Below are 20,587 nucleotides of genomic sequence, written 5' to 3' on the forward strand. Positions count from 1 at the left end.
AGAGAGGAACACTCCATCATTGCTGGTGGGAATGCAAATACAGCCACTTTGAAAATCTATCTGGCACTATCTCAGAAAACTGGGAATAAGACTTCCTCAAGACCCAGTTATTCCACTCCTTGGAATATACCCAGAAGATGTGCCAGCACACAAGAAGAACATTTGCTCAACCATGTTCATAGCAGCCTTATTCATAATAGCCAGAATCTGGAAACAGCCTAAGTGTCCCTCAGTAGAAGAATGGATAAAAAATCTGTGGTACATTTATACTATGGAATACTACTCAGCTATTAAAAACAAGGAATTCCCGAAATTTGTGGACAAATGGATTGAACTAGAAATGATCATAATAAGTGAGTTAACCCAGAAGCAGAAAGAGTGAAATGGTATATACTCACTTATATCTGGACACTAGCCCAAGGGGCATGTCCCATGAAAGCCTTCACTTACCAGGAAAGTGGAACAGAAGGGAGGACATCCTATTGGGCCTCTAGGTGAGAGAAGTATGGGAGAATGGGGAAATAGAAGGATCTAGAGGGTCCTAGATACCTACAAGAAGAATATTATGATGGGCAGATCTGGGCCCAGGGGTCCTGCTCAAACTATGGCACTAGCCAAGGACAATACGTGCAGTAAACTTCAAACCCCTACCCAGATCTAGCCAATGGATAGGACATTCTTCACAGTTGAGTGGAGAGTGGGGTCTGACTTTCATATGAACTCTGGTGCCCGTATTTGACCACGTCCCCTGGATGAGGAGGCCTTGTGGCACTCAGAGGAAGGATAGCAGGCTACCGTAAGGAGACTTGATAACCCTATACAGGAGGAGGAGGTCCCCCTCAGTCACAGTCATAGGGGAGGGGAGTAAGGGGAAAATGGGAGGGAGGGAGGAATGGGAGGATACAAGGGATGAGTTAACAATTGAGATGTAATATGAATAAATTAACAAAATATATTAAAAAATAAAAACATAAAATATTTCCTTGTCACTCTTACTCAAAGATCTCCCTCACATACTCCCCACTCTCATCTGGGAGGTAGCCTTGCCTAGCACTTGTCCCTGTCCTCAAAAAGGAATTTTCAACATTCTCTCACACAAGCATAAATTTTTATTAGTATCTTTTAAAATATTTATTTTTTAAAATCTTCCTTTACGTATGTTATGTGTGCACCTGTGTGCAGTGCCCTTGCGTGCCACAGGAAAATGGTGGATTGTCTGGAACTGGAGTCGTAGACAGTTACCAGATGTCATGTGGACACCTGGAAACAAATCTGTCTCCTGCAAGAGCAACAAGTATTCTAAACCACGGGGCAATCTCTTCATACTTGAAAAAATAATTCTTCATTAAAAAAGGAAATCCCCCACCTAGGAAATGGCCACCAAGCTTAGAGTACACAGTGCTCCTTGGAAGTCCTAGTTGTCATCAGCTTGGATGGCCCAGCTTGGTCTGTTTGAGTTGGAACAAGCACTTTACAGACCATCACCTCGTCTCTGAGGCCGGGAGGACATTTAACCAACAGCTCCTTAGTGAGTATGCTGTTTCTGTGGCAGCCTGAGGTCACACTGGAAAGGGCCAACAAGGACTGGCCTCGCTGGGGTTTGCTGTGCTGAGGTTATGAAGGGGAGGGACTCTCTTCTCTAGCCCCATGTCCTCCATGGTCAGGGGACCTGGCTTCCCTTTCTCACTTCAGCCACCTTGGAAGCACTCACACACACATACACAATGATCCACAGCTGTTGTTGCCTTTCTAGATCAAAACATGGAGACCCAAGGGAGTGCTGTTTCACTAATGATTAAAGAAGAAATACTCACCATGGAGCAAGAGCTGGACGCTCAGAGGAGGCAAAATTCCTCCAAGGTTCTTGCCGATCGGCTTAGAAAATGATAGGCCAGAATGTGCAATGTTTTGAAAAAGCAGTTATTGTGATAAAATGCTCTCACTGGGACATTTTTCGAAAAAAAGGAAAAGCCTTAGGAAGCCATTTTCATAGGGATTATTCAGTCTTGGAGCCAATATTTCAAAATCCTATTTAAAGAAGTTTGAGGGAAGGCTCTTTAGCAAGTTCTGAGTAGCCTAAGACTAAATATAAAAACTGGATTGGGGAGTCACCCTGGAAGAAAGGCAGAACCTTCCAGAAGCAGTCCCTTCTTCAGCCTGAGAGGGAGGCATTAGGTTTCCTCGGGCACCTAAAGGGCTGCTTTAGCATGTGACAGTTGGAATCCCCTAGTACTTGTACTGCTACAAAGCGGGTGCTCAAGTTATACTGCTGAATGGAACCACGTAGACGGACGGGGGAGAGAAGAAGTGAGGACCTCGGGTGAGCTCTGAGGACCACATGGCCCAATGACTTGATTCGTGGATTATGGCTGAGGGGTCAAAGAGGAGCAGAGGAACATTAAAATATTTTCATTTAAAAACATACTGAAATAGAAGACACTGTTTAACAAGGCATCTCAAACTTAGTGAGGTCTTTAAAGGAATAATTCAAGAATGAAATAAATAGGTTGTAAATGAATAGCTTTACTATTCTAAATTTCATGATAGTGCATTCTAAAGAAAACAAGTCTCTATGTGGGTCCCCTCATAAGGGGAGCAGGGGCTGTCTCTGCTATGGAGTCTGTTGCCCGCTCTTTGGACACTCCCCCCTAGTGCGGTGCCTTACCGGGCCACAGATGAAGAGGATACAGGCAGTCCTGATGGGACTTGATAGGCTGGGGTCAGTTGGTAGGGAGGAGGGCTCCCTTCTCAGAGGATTAGGGGAGGAGCATGGGGGGGGGGTGGAGAATGAGGGAAGGCGGGCTAAATCCTGTTTCATCAATTAGCAAGGAAAAAAATGTTTCACAGGTATGCCCACAGGCCAGTGTGATGGAAGCGATTCTCCAGTTGAGAGGCTCTCTCTCTCTCTCTTCTGGGTTTTGATCAAGCTGACAGCTGAAGCTAACTACTACAGAGACGCGTTCTCTCAGCACTCGGGATTCTGTGGAACTCCTATAAGTTCTTAAATGTCCAAAGAGGCTGCTGCTTGGGAAAAACTGGGTGTTACCAACCCATCTCACAACTTTTTTAAAAAAGAACTTTGGGGAATATAAGAGTCAGCATGACTCTGTAATAGGGAAAAAACTAAATGAGAATCAGACTTCCCTGGCTTTGATGACCAGCTATGCAACATAACCAGTTCCTGGTTTAAGCCCCAGTCAGCTCTTGTGTCTCCTGAAGAAAGGAGGTCTGTGGACTTCGGGCTTAGAAAGCTCTCACTTAGAAGCTAGATTTGCTAGTTCCTAGTTAAAAAGCGTTGACCAGACATGCAGCGTCCTTAAGCCTGTACTCCCTTAAGGCCGAGTTTTACTTCTTAACAAAAGTACTGCTGAGCAGGTTAAATGAAAGAACTTACAGAAGAGAGTTAGCACAGTCTGAGGGCTCATAGTGGAAGTCTGCCTGTCTGTAATGGAGCCTAAACTATTTCCTAAATGCGACAATTGTGTGTGATTAAAAGAATTCTGATTTGTTGAGCAGAAGTATAGACACATATTTTCCAAAGCCCAGGAAGCATCCACTCCTCTCAGAGGACAATTTTATTGTGAAGAATTGCATCTTGACTGCAGGTACAGACAACTCATTTACTTTAGCTTCCCATAGCCTTTTGAACTATTTATAATATTCCATTTGTGCTAGATGCTTTTTAAGAGTAATGATTATGTTATCACGCAGAGAAACACATCAGTGGCCATCTCCCCTTTAATAAAGCATGCCTTTAGACACAATGTGGTGCAATATGATTACACGCATTACGGGATGCTTCTCTTACTTTGCTAAGCAGTGGGGCAAGTGATGTTACTGTTTTTGGGATGCTGCCTGGCTCTGCTGAATCCCAGCAATACTTCCCTTTAGGGAGTGCACAAGAACGGCTGGCAGGTCTGACGGCCAGCAGACTCAACAGTCTTCAGACTACATTTTTGTGTGTTTCAGGCTTTGGAACCAAACACCTTCAGATTGTTCCATTTTTAACTGCTGGGTTGCATTTCAGCTTGAGATCACACCAAAGGGGGGAGGGGGAAACGCCCCAAACTTTTTGATCTAGTTGCTTCACATTCCTCTGCTTTACAACGAAAGTATCTTGCTTATGTCTCCTGGCACCTGAGGATAGGCGACTGTGTATTTTATGGAGCCCTGAGCTCACACTTCAGTTCCGTGCTGTTTTATTGGCAGTTTTTCTGCAGTGGACTCATGTATAAGATGATGTGGTCCCATTCCTAATTCCAGTGTTTCAACTAGAAATGTCTTAAGAATATAGTTTCGAAGATGGAAAAGACGGAAAGGATAAAACCACCTTGACTTTAGATCCTCAAGGACAAAAAAAATTGAATATAAAGTGGCCTACACTGCATCTGATAACCCTGTCCTACCTATCATAGTGCTACGTTTCCTTTCTGGCACTGTGAATAAACATTTACAGTTTCCAAAAAGGTGCCAAGACTCCAAGGTGACCTGCTTAATGGACGCGTGTGTGTAAAGGGGCTTGATGAGGCTGTGAAGGTGCACTATAGGAGTCTGGTAGCGTGCTTGGAGACACAGAGGGTGGAGAGTAACTTCTGGAAAACTGAGAAACTGTCCTCAAGAATGTGGGACCTGATGGCTTCTAAGCTACAGTTAACACTTTATCTTAATTTTATTGTAGAAATAAGTACACGTACTATAATGTTATAGTAACGTATAAACTTGATACTGATATTCATGATAATTTTGTGTACTGAATATTTTGGTATGGAAGATTCAGCAAAATTTGTAAAATGTACTTTTGTTTTGGTTATAGAGATTTGTAGTAAACATGAGGATGAAATTATTGTTCTCACTAGTTTGTATATCTGGAGTCAACAAAAATCATTTGTTCTACTTCTTAATGTTAACAGAACAGGTCAACTTTTTGGATAATAGTAGTTGTTCTTGTTGTAGTAAAAATTAATTTATATCTTAAAAAAAAAAGAATGTGGGACCTGAGTTAGACCTAAGGACAACTTGTGCTTCCACAGTCTCCTGTCTCACGATCACAGACAGTAACAAAACATCATTTTTCAGGGTGTGTGTTATGGTGGGGATGGCAAACAGGGTTTGGAACATCATTGTCAGTTTGTAGAAGAGATGGCTGAACCATCTCATGAGTCATCTTTTAAAGAGACAAACTGTTTGGTTCAAGTTTCCCATGGGCAGGGAAAGTAGAACTGAGACAAGAAAGTAGGTAAGAATTCAGACTCGGGGCATGCATCACCTAAGGCTGTCTAAAGGAACAGAACCCACAAAATGTATAGATCTATTATAATAGTAGATTGGACTGGTGTATAGGACAGGACTGGATCATCCAAAGTTGCCCATTTGCATGCTGGGAAGGCAGTAAACTAAGCAGCTGAACAATCTGGGAAGTATGGCAGTACCAATCCTGTGCTGCGGAACTAGACAATCCCTAGAGAGATGCTGCTATGGAATCCACAGTGAGAGGCCAGAGAAGCTAGTCTATCTGCAGCCATGCACGCACTCACTCAGGCAGGAAAGGGGTGCACACTGCCCCTCCTACTTCCACCCAGGTTCTGTTTATCTGAGCAGCCTACGGGAAGGTATGGCCTGTGTTCAACATGGGTTTTTCTTCTCCATCACCGAACCACACAGCAGTTCTCCTTGGAAACTCACTCACTGTCATGCAGAGGTGTTTTTCACCAGTCCCAGACATTGCTTAATCCAGTCAAGTTGACAACAAATGCCAGCTCTCACAAGGGCTCTTTGTTTTCTTTGCCAATTATCCTTCCGTGGTCAACACCTGTGAGCAGTAAAGGTCCAAGTGGAGTTTTGCTTCTGATCGCTTTTTACTTCTCTTGTATGTGAAGGGCTCTGGGTGAAAATACAAGCATGCCAGTGGTCTTGATTAAGCTAGCCAAGGCCAGCATGCTTTGTGTTCTTGAGCTGATGATTGAGAAGATTGGGTAAGGCACAGGAGAATGTATGGAACCCTGCCTCTGAGAGCCATTAGCCTCTTGTTAAGACTGTCTTGGGACCTGTGAGCGGCCAGAGACTGATGAAGGGAGTGAGCATCCTTGTCCACATGAAGCTAATCTTTTAGCTCCATAGCTTGCTTCATGAGCCTTGAGTGAGCTCCACAATGTCAGAAGGACACGTGAGGTTACCTTAGCAGAGGAGGGATGCTGATGTGTACAGAAGTTGTATGACTTGGTCCATGTGATAGATCAGACTCATGACCAGACCAGAGACTGAGGCATATGTTTAGACATGTTGGTTTTGTAGTCCTCTGGGGAATGTGATGTCTATTCTTCTTCATGAAATGTCTTCGGTAACAAACACTGTCTTTGATTATAAGCCATAGTTTAAAGGGCAGGGTATTTTTCATTTTTGTCAAACAGTAAGTCTTCTAGGTCTTTCAGAGAGGTGATTTTTTTTCCAGTGGATGGGAAAGACTATGGGAGGGGGAAAGGGCCACTAAGATGATGAAGGGGTGGGAAAGTGGAAGTGTGGTTCTGCTGGTCAGTCTTGACTCTTGGCAACATTCATCCTCTTACTCCTAAATATAGGAGCATCCTTACAAGACTACCTTTAAGTCCTTTCCAATGCTCCCACCTAGCCCCCTTATCTCTCTGCATTGGGCTTGATACTAAAGGTCTGAACCAGAGTTTCCATCATGATCTGAAGCTAGTGTTGAGCAATATTCATGTATTGCTTAGTTTTTCTATTCTCTCTCTCTCTCTCTCTCTCTCTCTCTCTCTCTCTCTCTCTCTCTCTCTCTCTCTCTCTCGTGTGTTTGCTTACAGAATATCATAGATAAATGCTAGTATGATTTGGATCTTAAATACCCCCACAATGCTGAAGACATACTCTCTAGCCTTACTGCTGTTATTGGGAGGTGGGAGAATGTTAGAAAGTACAGCCTGATAAGAGGAAATTATATCCTTAAGGCCATGTGCTAAGAGGAGGTGTTAGAATTTGGTCTCTTTATCTTCCTTTTTGCTTTACCATGAGGGAAGCCTCTTTGTTGTGTCTTGTTGTGTCTTGTGTTCCCTGTCACATTTTTTCCTGCACATCAGGGGAGGGGGTGGGGGGCAGTTCAAATAGTGGAACCTTCATAGCCTCTTAAGTGTGTAGCACACTCCACTGAAGACAGTTTCCACACAATTAATTAGCTGTGGGGACTTGTCTGGAGATGCAGAGTCCAAGGGAAAGAGGGGGCTGCTGCATCTCATTTCTGATCTGAAGTGGAGACGCGTGTGCTTCTCACTTGTGAGCAGATACCGTGGCGCTTTCCTGTTGGTGCCTGGGAATCACTGACTCATATGAAGGACTCTTCCTTTAAGAATGACCTCAGCTCAGTGGATGAGACACAGAGCTCCAAGGTGTAGGTGTTTGTAAGTGCAAACAGGATCCTAAGATGTCACAGTTGCCTTTAATATGCACAGTGCTTGACAGCTTACAAAACAGCCTCACACATCTTACCTCATTTGGCCCCCACAATTACTTCCAGAAATAGGCAGGGCAAGGATTCTTAGTGTTTCCTCTTCACAGCTGGGATTCAAGACCAAAAGCCTTCCTTTGACCACACGGTAATGAAAGACAGGACCTAGAACTTCATCTGCCAAGTCTTAGGCTGTTTCTGCCATCCTCAAAGTGCCCTGGAAGATACTGTCCCCAGCCCCACACCCCTCACACCAAAATAACAAGTGTAGGAATGGCCAGGAAGTAAAATAACTCTGTAGAAAGGAAAGATGAGACCACAAAGTTGACTGGCTGGAATTTGCCAAAGCAGCCCAAGAGCGATGTATTCTCTTTGTTTTCATAGGGGATTTTTTTTAGCTTTTATTTATTTATTTTTATTTTAGAGAAAATGAAGAGGGGATAATTAGAAGGACAAGTTTACCAGTCTGCTCCAGCCTGATCAGACAGTACCATTGTCCCACAGCAGAGGGGCTGCCATGATGGTACAACTATTTAAATCTATGTTTCTAATATTTCTGATGAGGAGGTAAAAGTAAAAAAAGAGTAACTAAAAAAAAAAAATAAAGCGTCTATGGATTCAAAAAGAGTGTTTAGAGCTATGTCTAGAACTATTTCTAGTTATATGATGGAATAGCCCATTATTTAGTCAATAGCAAAAACCACATTTGGGAATCGAAAGAGAAAACATTAAATATTTCTGTCGATGTGACCAACTATAGTTTGCATGTGTTAATATGTTCAAGAAATAGTTTATGGAAGGGGTCATCAGAGAAAAAAATCAATGTTCTGCCCTGAGCATGAGCTTATATCTTCCTGAGCCCAGGGCCCAAAAGTCTCTAGGAATTGATGTCCTTGGGTTTGTGCTGACTTTTCATAGCATATTGGCTTGACAAAAGAACCTTCTAGATCTCTGTAGCCTGCTCCTGCTGCTTGATCTCTCTCTCTCTCTCTCTCTCTCTCTCTCTCTCTCTCTCTCTCTCTCTCTCTCTCTCTGTCTCCTGGTGGAAGAATAAAAGGAGCATGCTGGGCATTAAGGCAATTCATCAAACATGGGTTTAGAGTAGTAAAACCAGGAAGCTAATGAGCAAACCCTCCCCACAGGAAACAGTTTCCCCCTTTCTGCTTTGGCCTGTAAACATTGCTTTCTTGAACCTTCCAGGGCATGTTCTTTGCTTTGTCTTTAGCAACTAATGATGTTGTTGCAAATGTCAGGGCTGCAACAAACCCAGTGTTGTAACAAGTGGGAGTCTGATAAGAAACAGTGAAGAGTCGCTAATGACTCAGGCAACAAACATGACAAGGTGGGCATTACTGGAGGCAATCACTAGCATCTCTGGGGCATTCAATAGACTCTGGCACTGACGTTAATGATCCGAGAATGCACTTGGCCTTTTTGTTGTCTCTGTTATGTGCAAGTAATGAAAATATTGGGAAAGTTATTTGACTATAAAGTTGCAGCAGAGTTTCTTTTTAGAAGATAAAGTTTGATTCGTCCTATGACTTGGAAAATGGTTTATTATGCTTCAATTCAAAGGAAAATAAAATTAGGATTAGTACAAAAGGGACCAGCTCTCTTTGTTTGGGTCACTTGACTGCAACTCAAGATGAATGGACTGTCCCAATGGCACATTAGAGCAGTCTCTGAGAACCAGTGACCACGCTCTCATCTTACTGATGCTCCTATTATGAGACTATGAAAATGTCTTAGTAAACTGCCAAGAAACCATCCACAGAGTCAAACATGTAGTCACCAATTTCCAACACAAGCAGGAGTCCTGTCTTCATCAAGAAGCCATCATCCCTTCTGGGCTTTTCCATTCTGCTGTATCCTTCTATCTCTTAGAGTGGATCTGCCTCTGAGGGTCATTTGCCAATCACTCTCCATCAAATGTGTCTGCATCATCCTAACTCATCGTGTAAGGCAAGTTCCATTTGTAATTTAGTGGCACCATATTTATTTCTTTGTCGGTTTTGTTTGTGTTTGAGTCATTGTAGCACAGGCTGGCTGTAAACTCATGATCCTGTTCCTTCCATCTCCTAGGTTTCGTGATTATAGCTGTATATCACCATTTGGGCTCAGTAACACCTTATAAAACATAGGCACCTGTAAAAGAATTTTTGACTTTTGTTCAGGTATAGCAGCATAGGTGTTCATCTGTTATTAAGGAGTAAGGAGAACACAGGGAAGGGGCTGTAGCGAACTCTCGGTAGGCAAGTATTTAAGAGGGAGGGGGAGAAGCAGATTCAGCGATGAAAAGCAAGAAGAGATAGACAGAGAACAGCAATGCGATCAGAAGGGAGCAGGTCTAACTACATGTCCTGGGTAGGAGAGTGCTGGCTGCTGGCACTGGAAAGCACTCACTGAATGCTAAAGAGGAGGACAGCAATGACCCTGCTCATGAAAACTGAAAAGGATGCTGTGGGGCACACACACACACACACACACACACACACACACACACACACACACACACACACACACCAAGGTATCTAGATGTTTGCTCCCCTGCCATCTTGCTTCCCTTCATCTGGGTTCTGTCTTACCCACCGTTACAGGCCGGCTGTGGTTTGAATGTACCTTTCAAGTTCACATGCTGGGAACTCAATCGTGAATGCAACAGTGTTAAGAAGGGTTTTTAATGTGTAGATTAATGTTTTTACTTGTAGGAGTAAGGAGTGAATGCAGCCCACACTGCTGCTCTTATCCTTGCTTCGTTGTCTTTTTTCATGAGTGAGATGAGATTGGGAGCCCCCTTTGCTCTCACAGAAGTCACACATACGTTCCTTGGTTAAAAAAAAGAAAGAAAGAAAGAAAGAAAGAAAGAAAAAAAAACCACCACCACCACCAATCTTTTTAACAGACGGAAGTTTCTGTCTGTGGGTTCGCAGAGATACATAAAAACTGAGGAATGGATTGCCCCTGGAGTACTTAGGTACTGACTCGGGGTGCTCCCTCATCTCTCAGGCATGGTGGCTACAGGTGCGGATGAACAGGACATTCTAGAACTGGGGGTTGGGAGGGAGATGCCTCTTCTAGGACTACCATCAAGAAGGATATTATCAAGTCAGATGAAAAAAAAAAATCCAAGAGGTACTCAGAGATGCTGACCTTCAAGAGGCCTGAGAGCTTGCCTCGGGAGGTCTATGCTTTGCTTTACTCTGACAAAAAGGATGCACCCCCGTTACTACCCAGTGACACTGGTCAGGTGTATTACACAGTGAAAGCTAAAATTGGGGTCTGAGAAGGTTTGCCGCGGGAAGTGCATGCCATTTACCAACTCAACTCGGAAGTATAGTGCTATGTTTTCTCCCTGGCATCGAGCAGCAGAGGAGGGCAAGGACTACCCTTTTGCCAGGTTCAGTAAGACCGTACAGGTGCGGGTGTACCCAGAGCAGGAGTACCAACTGATGATGCCTGGACTAAGGTAGAGACTGACCACCTCTTTGACCTCAGCCGCCGATTTGACGTGCTCTTCGTATCCATTCGTGATGGGTACGATCACCAGCAGTTCAAGAAGCGCTGTGTGGAGGAGAGAGAGGTACTCCCACCCTTGTGCCAAGCTTGCCAACGTGAGGGCTCTGCCAGGCGCAGATCTCAACATACCAGCATTTGATGCTGGCCATGAGAGATAGCAGAAGGAACAGCTGGAGTGGCTTTACAATAGGACCCCAGCACAGGTGGCAGAGGAGGAGTATCTGCCACCGGAGCTGCGTAAGATCGATGCCCGGAAAAAACAAGTGGGTGAAATGCAGCCAAAACCTGCAGAAGTTGATTACAGCAGCAGACACCACTGCCAAGCAGCGGCGCACAGAATGCAAGGCCCCCAAGAAGAAGCCACCCCAGAAGAAGAAGCCGGAGAAGCCAGCTGTTCCTGACACTGTAGGTATCGAGTTTCCAGATTTTAAGGCAGCAGGTGTCACACTATGGAGCCAGCAGATGAAGCTGCTCAACTCTGTGGGTCAGAAGAAGATCAAGGCACTGGAGCAGATGCTGCTAGAACTTGGTGTGGAGCTGAGCCCTACCCGCACAGAGGAGCTGGTGCAAATGTTACGTTCAACGAGTTGTGGAGTTACGGTCTTATTCTAAGAGCTCAAGCGGGCCTGTGCCAACTGTGAATGTGAGTTACAGACGCTGTGGCACCGGCATGAGGCCCTGGCTCAGGAGGAGGGCGGGGGGCCCTGCCACACCAGGAATAGGACCAGCCCCACTGAGCCAGCAGTGTCTGAATCTGGACTTGGTCTTGACTCCACCAAGGCCACCATCATTGATGTAGTGGGTGCGCCCCTCACACCTAATTCGAGGAAACGACGGGAATCCGCCTCCAGCTCATCTGTGAAGAAAGCCATGAAACCATGAGGGGCCGCCAGGGTTGGCGATATAGTGTAAATAGAGCTGTGAAGTTGGAAAACAAAACAAAAAACAACAAACAAACAAACAAAAAAACCCAATCTTTTCTTTAGCCTTTGGGCATTGCATAATTTAAATATACAAAAATATAAACTGAAAATAAATATTTAAGGAAACAGAAAAGGTGAAGATATACTATGATTTGGAAACAATATAAAAACAGAATTAGCCCTTCTTATGTATTTCTGCTATTGGAATTATCAGATACTAAATATGAAGATATTCTACTTAGACTATTGAAAGAAATATAAGGAAAGAACTAACAAATGATAAACCTGAGTGAGAAACAGTGAGCAAACATCCAGAAAGATCTATAATACAATCAAGTAGTGCTTTAGAAACAAAATCATAAAATACAAAATTAAGAGCTCACTACATTACTAAAATTAATGTTCAAAGGTTCAGTGACAATTGATAAGTCAGAATGTATAACCATGAGCCTTATCTGGAGGATATCACAAAGAAAATACTTTCTTTTAGTGTAAAAACAAACTCAAGAGACAAAGTAGAATGAGATGTAATGTTTGCCACATACAAAGTTTCAATCAGTCTAAATAAAAAGTAAAAAAAAAAAGTTCAAAGAAAAGCAAAGACAACGAAAAAGGGCAAAAAATGATATTTAATTTTCATGTCAATATATATAGATTATACTTTTTATGGAGTAATTTTATTTTCTGGAGAATACTAATTAATATTCCATTGGTGATAAAATTCTATAGATATAGAATATACAATATGTTATGGGTACTACATGTAATATATATTAGACTATATGAACTATTGTTTATATAGAGTTATAATATCATAGAAGGAATAAAATCCAGCTTAATGTTCTTTCCAAGAAATAATCTTACAACTCAAGGGTATAGAATAACAAAAAGATAGAAATATTAGTAATTTGAAAATTATGTTTTTGAGCAGATTGTTAACATAAACTGGACATAGACTGAACAATAAAAGAAAAAGACATAGACTGAGCAAAGAGAAAGGTATGAAAAGATATAATAAGATAATTACAGATCTCTATAAAAGCCTTATGTCAGTTTACCTGTAACAGAGACAAAACATACAATTCTTTACAAATGTAACAAATCTGAATGTAAGAGAAAGGAAAGATGAACTAGTTAAGGATCTTTTTCCAGGCATAGATGACATCCTAGATTAGTTCTAGCAGTTGAATAAATAAGTTATTTTATATGAGTTTGGTGGCGTGCTTATAATTCCAGGACTTGGGAGACTGAAGCAGGAGAATTACCATGAGTTTAAGACCGGTTGGAACTACATAGCGAGATCCAGGGCAGTTTGAGCTGCAGAGGGAGATCCTGTCCTAACACAACAACAAGAATAAGAGCAACAATAAATGAAGAAATAAATAATGTCATGGTATATGAAATCTGCTTTAAATGGAATTGGGCAATCAATACAATTCATATTTGATATTCAAACCCACAAAGCCATTAAACGGCAGGCATGTTTCATTTAACAAAGACATTAAGCAAAATATTAGCAAAGGGGAAGTAATACAGTAAACATGAACGCAACTTTACCAGGTCACCTTCCTCTTGGGAGTGCGAAGCTTGCTTAATGTTAGAAACCTATTAAGTATAATTTTACTGGAATAATTAAATTAAAAGAAAATGAAACAGTCTTAGAGGGTTGGATGGATAAAAATTCTGAGCGAATTGGGAATATACTGAAATGCCTCACTGGATGAATAGTGTTTATTTAAATTATAGCATTATGCATAATTCTCAACAGTGAGTTGTGAAGGTTATTCACCTGTGGGAATTATATTGGGTGATGTGCCTGTGTGTTAGCCTGTGTGTGCATGTGTGTTAGCCTGTGTGTGCATATGTGTTAGCCTGTGTGTGCATGTGTGTTAGCCTGTGTGTGCATGTATGTTAGCCTGTGTGTGCATGTGTGTTAGCCTGTGTGTGCATATATGTTAGCCTGTGTGTGCATGTATGTTAGCCTGTGTGTGCATGTATGTTAGCCTGTGTGTGCATGTATGTTAGCCTGTGTGTGCATGTATGTTAGCCTGTGTGTGCATGTGTGTTAGCCTGTGTGTGCATGTATGTTAGCCTGTGTGTGCATGTGTGTTAGCCTGTGTGTGCATGTATGTTAGCCTGTGTATGCATGTGTGTTAGCCTGTGTGTGCATGTATGTTAGCCTGTGTGTGCATGTATGTTAGCCTGTGTGTGCATGTATGTTAGCCTGTGTGTGCATGTATGTTAGCCTGTGTGTGCATGTATGTTAGCCTGTGTGTGCATGTATGTTAGCCTGTGTGTGCATGTGTGTTAGCCTGTGTGTGCATGTATGTTAGCCTGTGTATGCATGTGTGTTAGCCTGTGTGTGCATGTATGTTAGCCTGTGTGTGCATGTGTGTTAGCCTGTGTGTGCATGTGTGTTAGCCTGTGTGTGCATGTATGCTAGCCTGTGTGTGCATGTGTGTTAGCCTGTGTGTGCATGTGTGTTAGCCTGTGTGTGCATATGTAGAGGCCAGAGATTGACCAAGTATCTTCCCTCTGTTTCTCTTTACTTTCTCTTGTTTGAAACTTTTTTATACAATGTTTTTGATCATATTCTTTCCCCTTCCCCTACATCTCTCAGATGCTCCCCGCCTTCCTACCCACCCAACTTCATGCCCCCTTCTGTCTTTGCTGTTTTGTTTTGTTTTTCAAGACAGGGTTTCTCTGTGTAACAAGAGCCCTGGCTGTCCTGGACTCTTTGTAGAACGAGATCTGCCTGCCTCTGCCTCCAGAGTGCTGGCGTTAAAGGCGTGTCCCACCATGCCTGGCTTCTCTCTGTTTTTGAAACATGATCACTTGCTGAATCCGCAGCTTGTCATTTTTCTTAGACTGGCTTATCAGTGAGTGAGCCCATAGGATCCACGTGTCTTCCACTCTGCACAGCGCTGTGAGAGGCTCAGGCTGGTGTGCCTGGTGAGGATGACCCTGCAGGTCGTCATGACAGGCAGGGAAGTGAACCTCGAATGGGTGAGAATGAAAACTCCATGCAGATTGATCTCAGCTTGAATCAGGTCTTCAAGGAGTGTGTGACACCAGTTTCTTGTGCACACGGAAGCATCATTACATTGAAACGCATCTCAGGATAAAAGTCATTTCTTCCAAAAAGATGGGTTCTAGACATAGGCTACTTAGACTAGCTTAAGGGCCTAAAGAAGGGTCTGGCTTGACTTCCATCATACAGACAGCATAGAGGTTTTGGGCTATTAGCCACCTCTGGTTCTGGTTGTGGAAGCTTGGAGGACCCTTTCACTATACATAAAACATAAGGGTCATTTAGACATTAGGCATCCCCAGTCCTGGTTGTGGGAGCTTGCGGGGAGGCACTGGCTGTAAGGATCATTTGGCTACTGGCCACTTCTGGTCCTGGTTGTAGGAGCTTGATATGGCCTGTACCAACAGACAATGCAGATCACCAGGCTATTAATCACCTTCAATTCCCAGTTTTCTGGACAGAATAACAATTTATTCTTTTTGTTGTTGTTTTTGTTGTTCTTTTTATCTTTCCCGTTTGGAACGATAATCCTTCATGCTTACCATCCCTGGTTTCTTTGGGGATCTGTGGGCATAGGGATCTTTGCGCTGTGCTCCCAGCAGCCCACCACTTCTATGAGCATTAGGAATCCCAACTCAGGACCTTGTGTTTGCGCAACAAGCACTTCATACCCCTCACCATCTTTCCAGTCCCCTGTATTCACTTTAAAACCAGAAAAAGACAAGGATGTCATTTCTCCACTCCCACTCATGATAGAAGCACTGGCCTGTGTGCTAAAGACATGAAAATAAACACAAGGACAGGGATTGGACTTCCACAGTTAGCAACACAGAGAAAATATAGTACAGTGTCAGTAGAAAGGAAATTTAAGAGTATACTTAGCAAACAATACCCAATATCTATATAGAGAAAAAGGTTTACATGTTGGTAAAATTTTATTTAAAGTCATTGACTGGTAGACAAAATAAAATATACCATTTTATTTATAGAATGCTTGGATACTGTAAACTGATAGCTTGATTCTAATTTGCACGATAGCTTCTCAGCAGCTTTGTTCAAAAGCTGTAGATTTTGAGGAACTTGACAAGCTAATTCTCATATTTAAAGAGAATACTTCAAAAAGATCCATAAACCAGACTCAAGTAAACACTGGGGTGATTGAAATGATCAGATAGCCAGGGATAATGTGATTATAGGCAATTAAGAAATATCTTTTGCAGGAAGTTACAGATTCAACTAAATAAAGAGAATAAACTCAACAAATGGTTGCACATGGGGAATTTTCTGTGATAATGTTGGGTCTGTGAGCAATTAAGAAAGAAGGCAGTGTTGTATATATGTTGCTTAGAATTAATAATTTAGATAGAAAAAATGTGAAATTTGATTTGTGGTTACCCTAAAAAATACTTGTAAAGTTAATGCATATGCATGAAAGTCAGAGGTTTCCTTAAAAGGCACAGGAGGTTTGGAACCTTTAGATGTGACACATGTTCTAATAAGACCCCGAGAGCACTAAATTAATATTCTTAATGTCACTTTAGGGTAAACAAAAGTGCAAGAATATGGAGTTTGCTTAACAAATAACAAATAGAATTGACCAATAGGTCCCACAAAAATTCATGTAAATCAACGACAGTTACTAATCATTTTTAAAAGAGATAAGCAACCTAACTGAGGAAATGCAAGGTCTGTTACTAAGGAGGCAAAAATTACAGCAAACATACACTTAAAAAGATGTCCAACTTTGTTTATGAAGAGTGGGATGCAAATTAGGATCTCTCCATCAGCTTCAGATGCAAACGGGAGCAAACAACAAACAGGAGAAAAATGCCCATTTTTAAGGTAAGTCAGTGACGGTCAGGGTCCTCAACTGCAGCACTGTCCATCTCTAGGAGGGCATGCTTGGGAATAGGAAGAGCAAGCCCACAGGTAGATCCAGCACTTAAAGGAAAGCAAGTTTGTTTGTGGGTCCAGAGTGTTCATCTTGCTATTGTTTTATAATTCACATGCTTGCTGCATGCATTCTTTAGTATGTATGTCAACTGACTGTAATTTTTGAGTCTGTGACAAAAGGAATGCCAAGCCTGAGTACATCCTCTGTTTTCTTAAGAAACCTCTTCCATCTTTAGGAGTGATTTCTTTAAAAGTGTTGGTGCAAAACACCTTCATGTGTTGTAAATCTTGTAGAAAGGAACCCGTTCTTTTGGCACCTGATCAAGTTTCCTTGTGTAGCTCTGCCTCTCTGGCCTCTGCTCTGTTAGTGGTAGAAATTGACCTATTGTTTATTAAACAAACCAAGAAAGGTAAAGGAGTCAATGTTGCAGAATTATAATACCAGTGCATAATGGTCCAGGTGCTGTATTGTATCCAGCACCACATACTGAAATGTATTTAATAAATGTTTCTTCATGATGGCAATGATAAAGAAAAGCATTCCTTTCTGGAAAAAGTGTTAGTTCATGCTGATTAAGGGGGGGGGCATAAACATGCCAGGTGATATACCTTGAGGCATGTGGGTAAACTCATACTGCACAATCTGTGCATTTCCTTTGTTTGTCTCAGCCAGTGGTTCTATCAGTAAGCTCATGCCTCTTGGTGGTCTTCTCTGCTGGGATTATGGGGCTGTCCTGTAATTCCATCACCTACAGATCCCAGCATCCTGCTAGGAAGCAATGAGGGAGGGACTGAAGCTATCCCATCCCACCATTTGCCTCCCCTTAGCTTTACAAAACTCTCAAGGGAGTGTGGAGGCAAGGAAAAGAGGATTTTGTATTTCAAATGAAACTTGAGCTTTCTCAGAATGGCTTATGGAAGAGAAATGGCTCTCGAAGTATGTCTGACACCAGTACCATGCATCTGAAGGCTGCTGTGGTTGACAAGCCTGCCTGCTACTCTTGCTTTTGTTCTTGACCTTGAAGGCAGATTGCCAAAGGAAGAAAAGACAAAACCTCCTCAAAGGGAAGTCTGTGTTTATTTGAATTGAACTGACAAAGGCACTAATCTCCAAAACTCCTTATCCAAAGAGGCAATGGCCATTGTAGATATACTCCAATTATCTTCAAGGTTCAACTGTTCTGTTTGTTTTCTGATTTTGGATTTCTTTCTGACTTATCTTTCCTATGTGTACAGGAAGTTTACACCAATAGGGTCCTGCTGCTGTCAGTAAGTAGTACCCTCTGAGTCCCACTTCTCCATGCCTGGAATCCCATGCAGGAACACCAAAATCATCAAGCCATTTCTCCTTTTCTGGTTCTCTCTCTCTCTCTCTCTCTCTCTCTCTCTCTCTCTCCCTCTCTCTCTTTCTCTTTCTCTCTCTCTCTGTGTGCATGTGCTCATGTGTGTGTGTGCTCATGTGCAACATATACACAACAAATTTTGCTCCACTTTCAGATTTTGGTTGTTGCTGAGACTCAGCCAAAAAGACCATTGCAGTAAATTAACCAGATCGCAGAAATATGCCAATCATAAGAACAGAAGAGCAGAAAGCTTGGCACTGAGTCAACTGGTCAGCAAAGTGAAAGAAAAAATCAGGTCAACTTAAAAGGAGCTCATCTCTCCAGGAAACACCAACTCTGCTTGGGAGGTAGTTCCCCACACGTTACAAAGCTCAAAAACAGTAATTACAGAGAGACTTCTGGTTTACATTCCAGCTCTACATCTTCCTGGTGCTTTACCCTTGATCAGTGGTTCAGATAACCTCTAAGCCTGTAATCTGTAAAATAAGTATAAATGCATAATTGAATTATTATGGAATTTAAATTAAATGTATGTAATAGCCCCATGAGAGCATATCTCATACAATATCTCGTATCTATTAGTGAGTTATCTGTCATCTATCTATCCATCCATCCATCGATTCATCTATCATCTATCTATCATTTTTCTATACTATCCATCTACTTATTGTCTTCTATCCTATCTATTAATCTATTATTTGTCTATCATATCTCTCTATCTTCATCATCATCATTATCTATCTATCATGTATTTGTCATCATCACTTATCTATCATCTATCTATCTATCTATCTATCTATCTATCTATCTATCTATCATCTATATATTTATTATCTAGTCATCAGTTATCCATCTTTTACGACATATCATCTATCAATCATTTGTTTATATATGTTATTCATCCTTCTATTCATATATGGGATACCATTTTCCTATGATATAAATCTTCTATTTTTGCAGCATTTTAAAAATGATTCTAGTGCTGTTTGCATGAAGTTATATACATTAAAAGGCAGGGGCTTTGCATTTCTTTCACTCTTGTAAACCACTTTTCTCTAATATTCAATATAATTGTATTAGTTCTTTGCCCCTACATATTTGAGTTCTTCATTACTTTTGTTTTCTCAGAACACTTCTCTGTTAGGATTCACTTTCCTTTTGCCTTCATTGTTGCGGAAAACACTCTCCTTGTCTGGACTGGGCCCCCAGCTACTCATTCTGGAAAACAAGCCTCCATGGCTTGTTTTCTCAGTAGCAAGCACTGGTGACCACTCTGCCTTTCATACCATTGGCTCTACTGGATCAATGTCTGACCCAGTAGAAAATGGATAAATTGAAAATGTGCTCATCTAATCTTGTTGCTGGGCAACCAGAGCTCTGTCTCAGAGTGACCTCTCAGAAATGTGTGGGGACATACCTCCTTGAAAGGAAAGGGGAGTCATTTCACAAGGGTCACAGAGTTCTCATTGTCCACTGGGTGCCTGTCCTTCAATAAGAAAAAGATGATCGCCAGCCTCAGTGAGAGCCCCTAGGCCAGCACTTCTCAACCTGTGAGTTGCAACCTGCACAGAGGTCACATATCAGATATCCTGCATATCAGATCACTTATGAAGTGACAATGAAATAATCTTATGGCTGGGGGTCACCACAACATGAGGAACTGTAATAAAGGGTCACAGCATTAGGAAGGCTGAGAATCACTGCCCTAGGCCTGGCATCTTGGCCTTCCTAATGCCTATACTATCATTCCCAGGAGAGTTGCTGAGGGAGTTGACATCTCACTGAAGGATGCTAAGACCCGCCTTTGTTATCTCAGTACACTCACTCTGTGTGATACTGAAGTCTTTAGAGCTGCCCAACAGGTATGTCTTCTACCTTCTCATAGAGTCCTTCAGACAGGCATTTCAGTTTTATAGAAAAGAAAATCAACAGTATCCAACACCAGTCTTAACCCCACATCTTTCCCACTTCAGGGTATTTAATTTATTAATGAGCTAGGAGGCCTTCATTCTAAAATGTAGAGATTCAGTGTTCATTAAAATAATTATTTTACATTGTTACTCAATAGAGAGTTGGGTTCTGGGAGGGAAAGGATTGGGGTGCTATGTGAGAAACATCTAACGTTGTTTTGGAAACGCATATGAGGAGTAGTTAAAGAAGCAATCAAGTGTTTAGAAATAAAATAACTTAGAAGTAAAAATCCAAAGAAGAGTGGCAGAAAGAGTACACACTGGTGCCAGCTGTGGGGGCTACAGATTCAAGTACACGCTTCCTTACATATGGTCCTTTCTAATTCCCAGTAGATGAAAATTCATGACACACAATGATTTTGCAGGTAAATCTAAGGTCTTATGTGTAAGATGAACATTAGATCAACAACAGAGAAGAGACTAATGGCTTTTTAAAAAGCCCTAAGCAAATATTTTAGTTC

At 42.0% G+C, this 20,587-nt stretch overlaps 1 pseudogene across 1 annotated transcript; it reads left to right on the forward strand.

Annotated features, from left to right (window-relative positions):
* Positions 1–10,458: 10,458 nt before the first annotated feature.
* Positions 10,459–11,848, forward strand: LOC311590501 (DNA methyltransferase 1-associated protein 1-like; annotated as a pseudogene). The gene has a single exon. The product of its transcript is annotated as a DNA methyltransferase 1-associated protein 1-like (transcript).
* Positions 11,849–20,587: the final 8,739 nt, after the last annotated feature.

Source organism: Acomys minous, assembly GCF_964271855.1.
Source record: "Acomys minous genome assembly, chromosome: 2".
In the NCBI taxonomy this organism is placed as follows: domain Eukaryota; kingdom Metazoa; phylum Chordata; class Mammalia; order Rodentia; family Muridae; genus Acomys; species Acomys minous.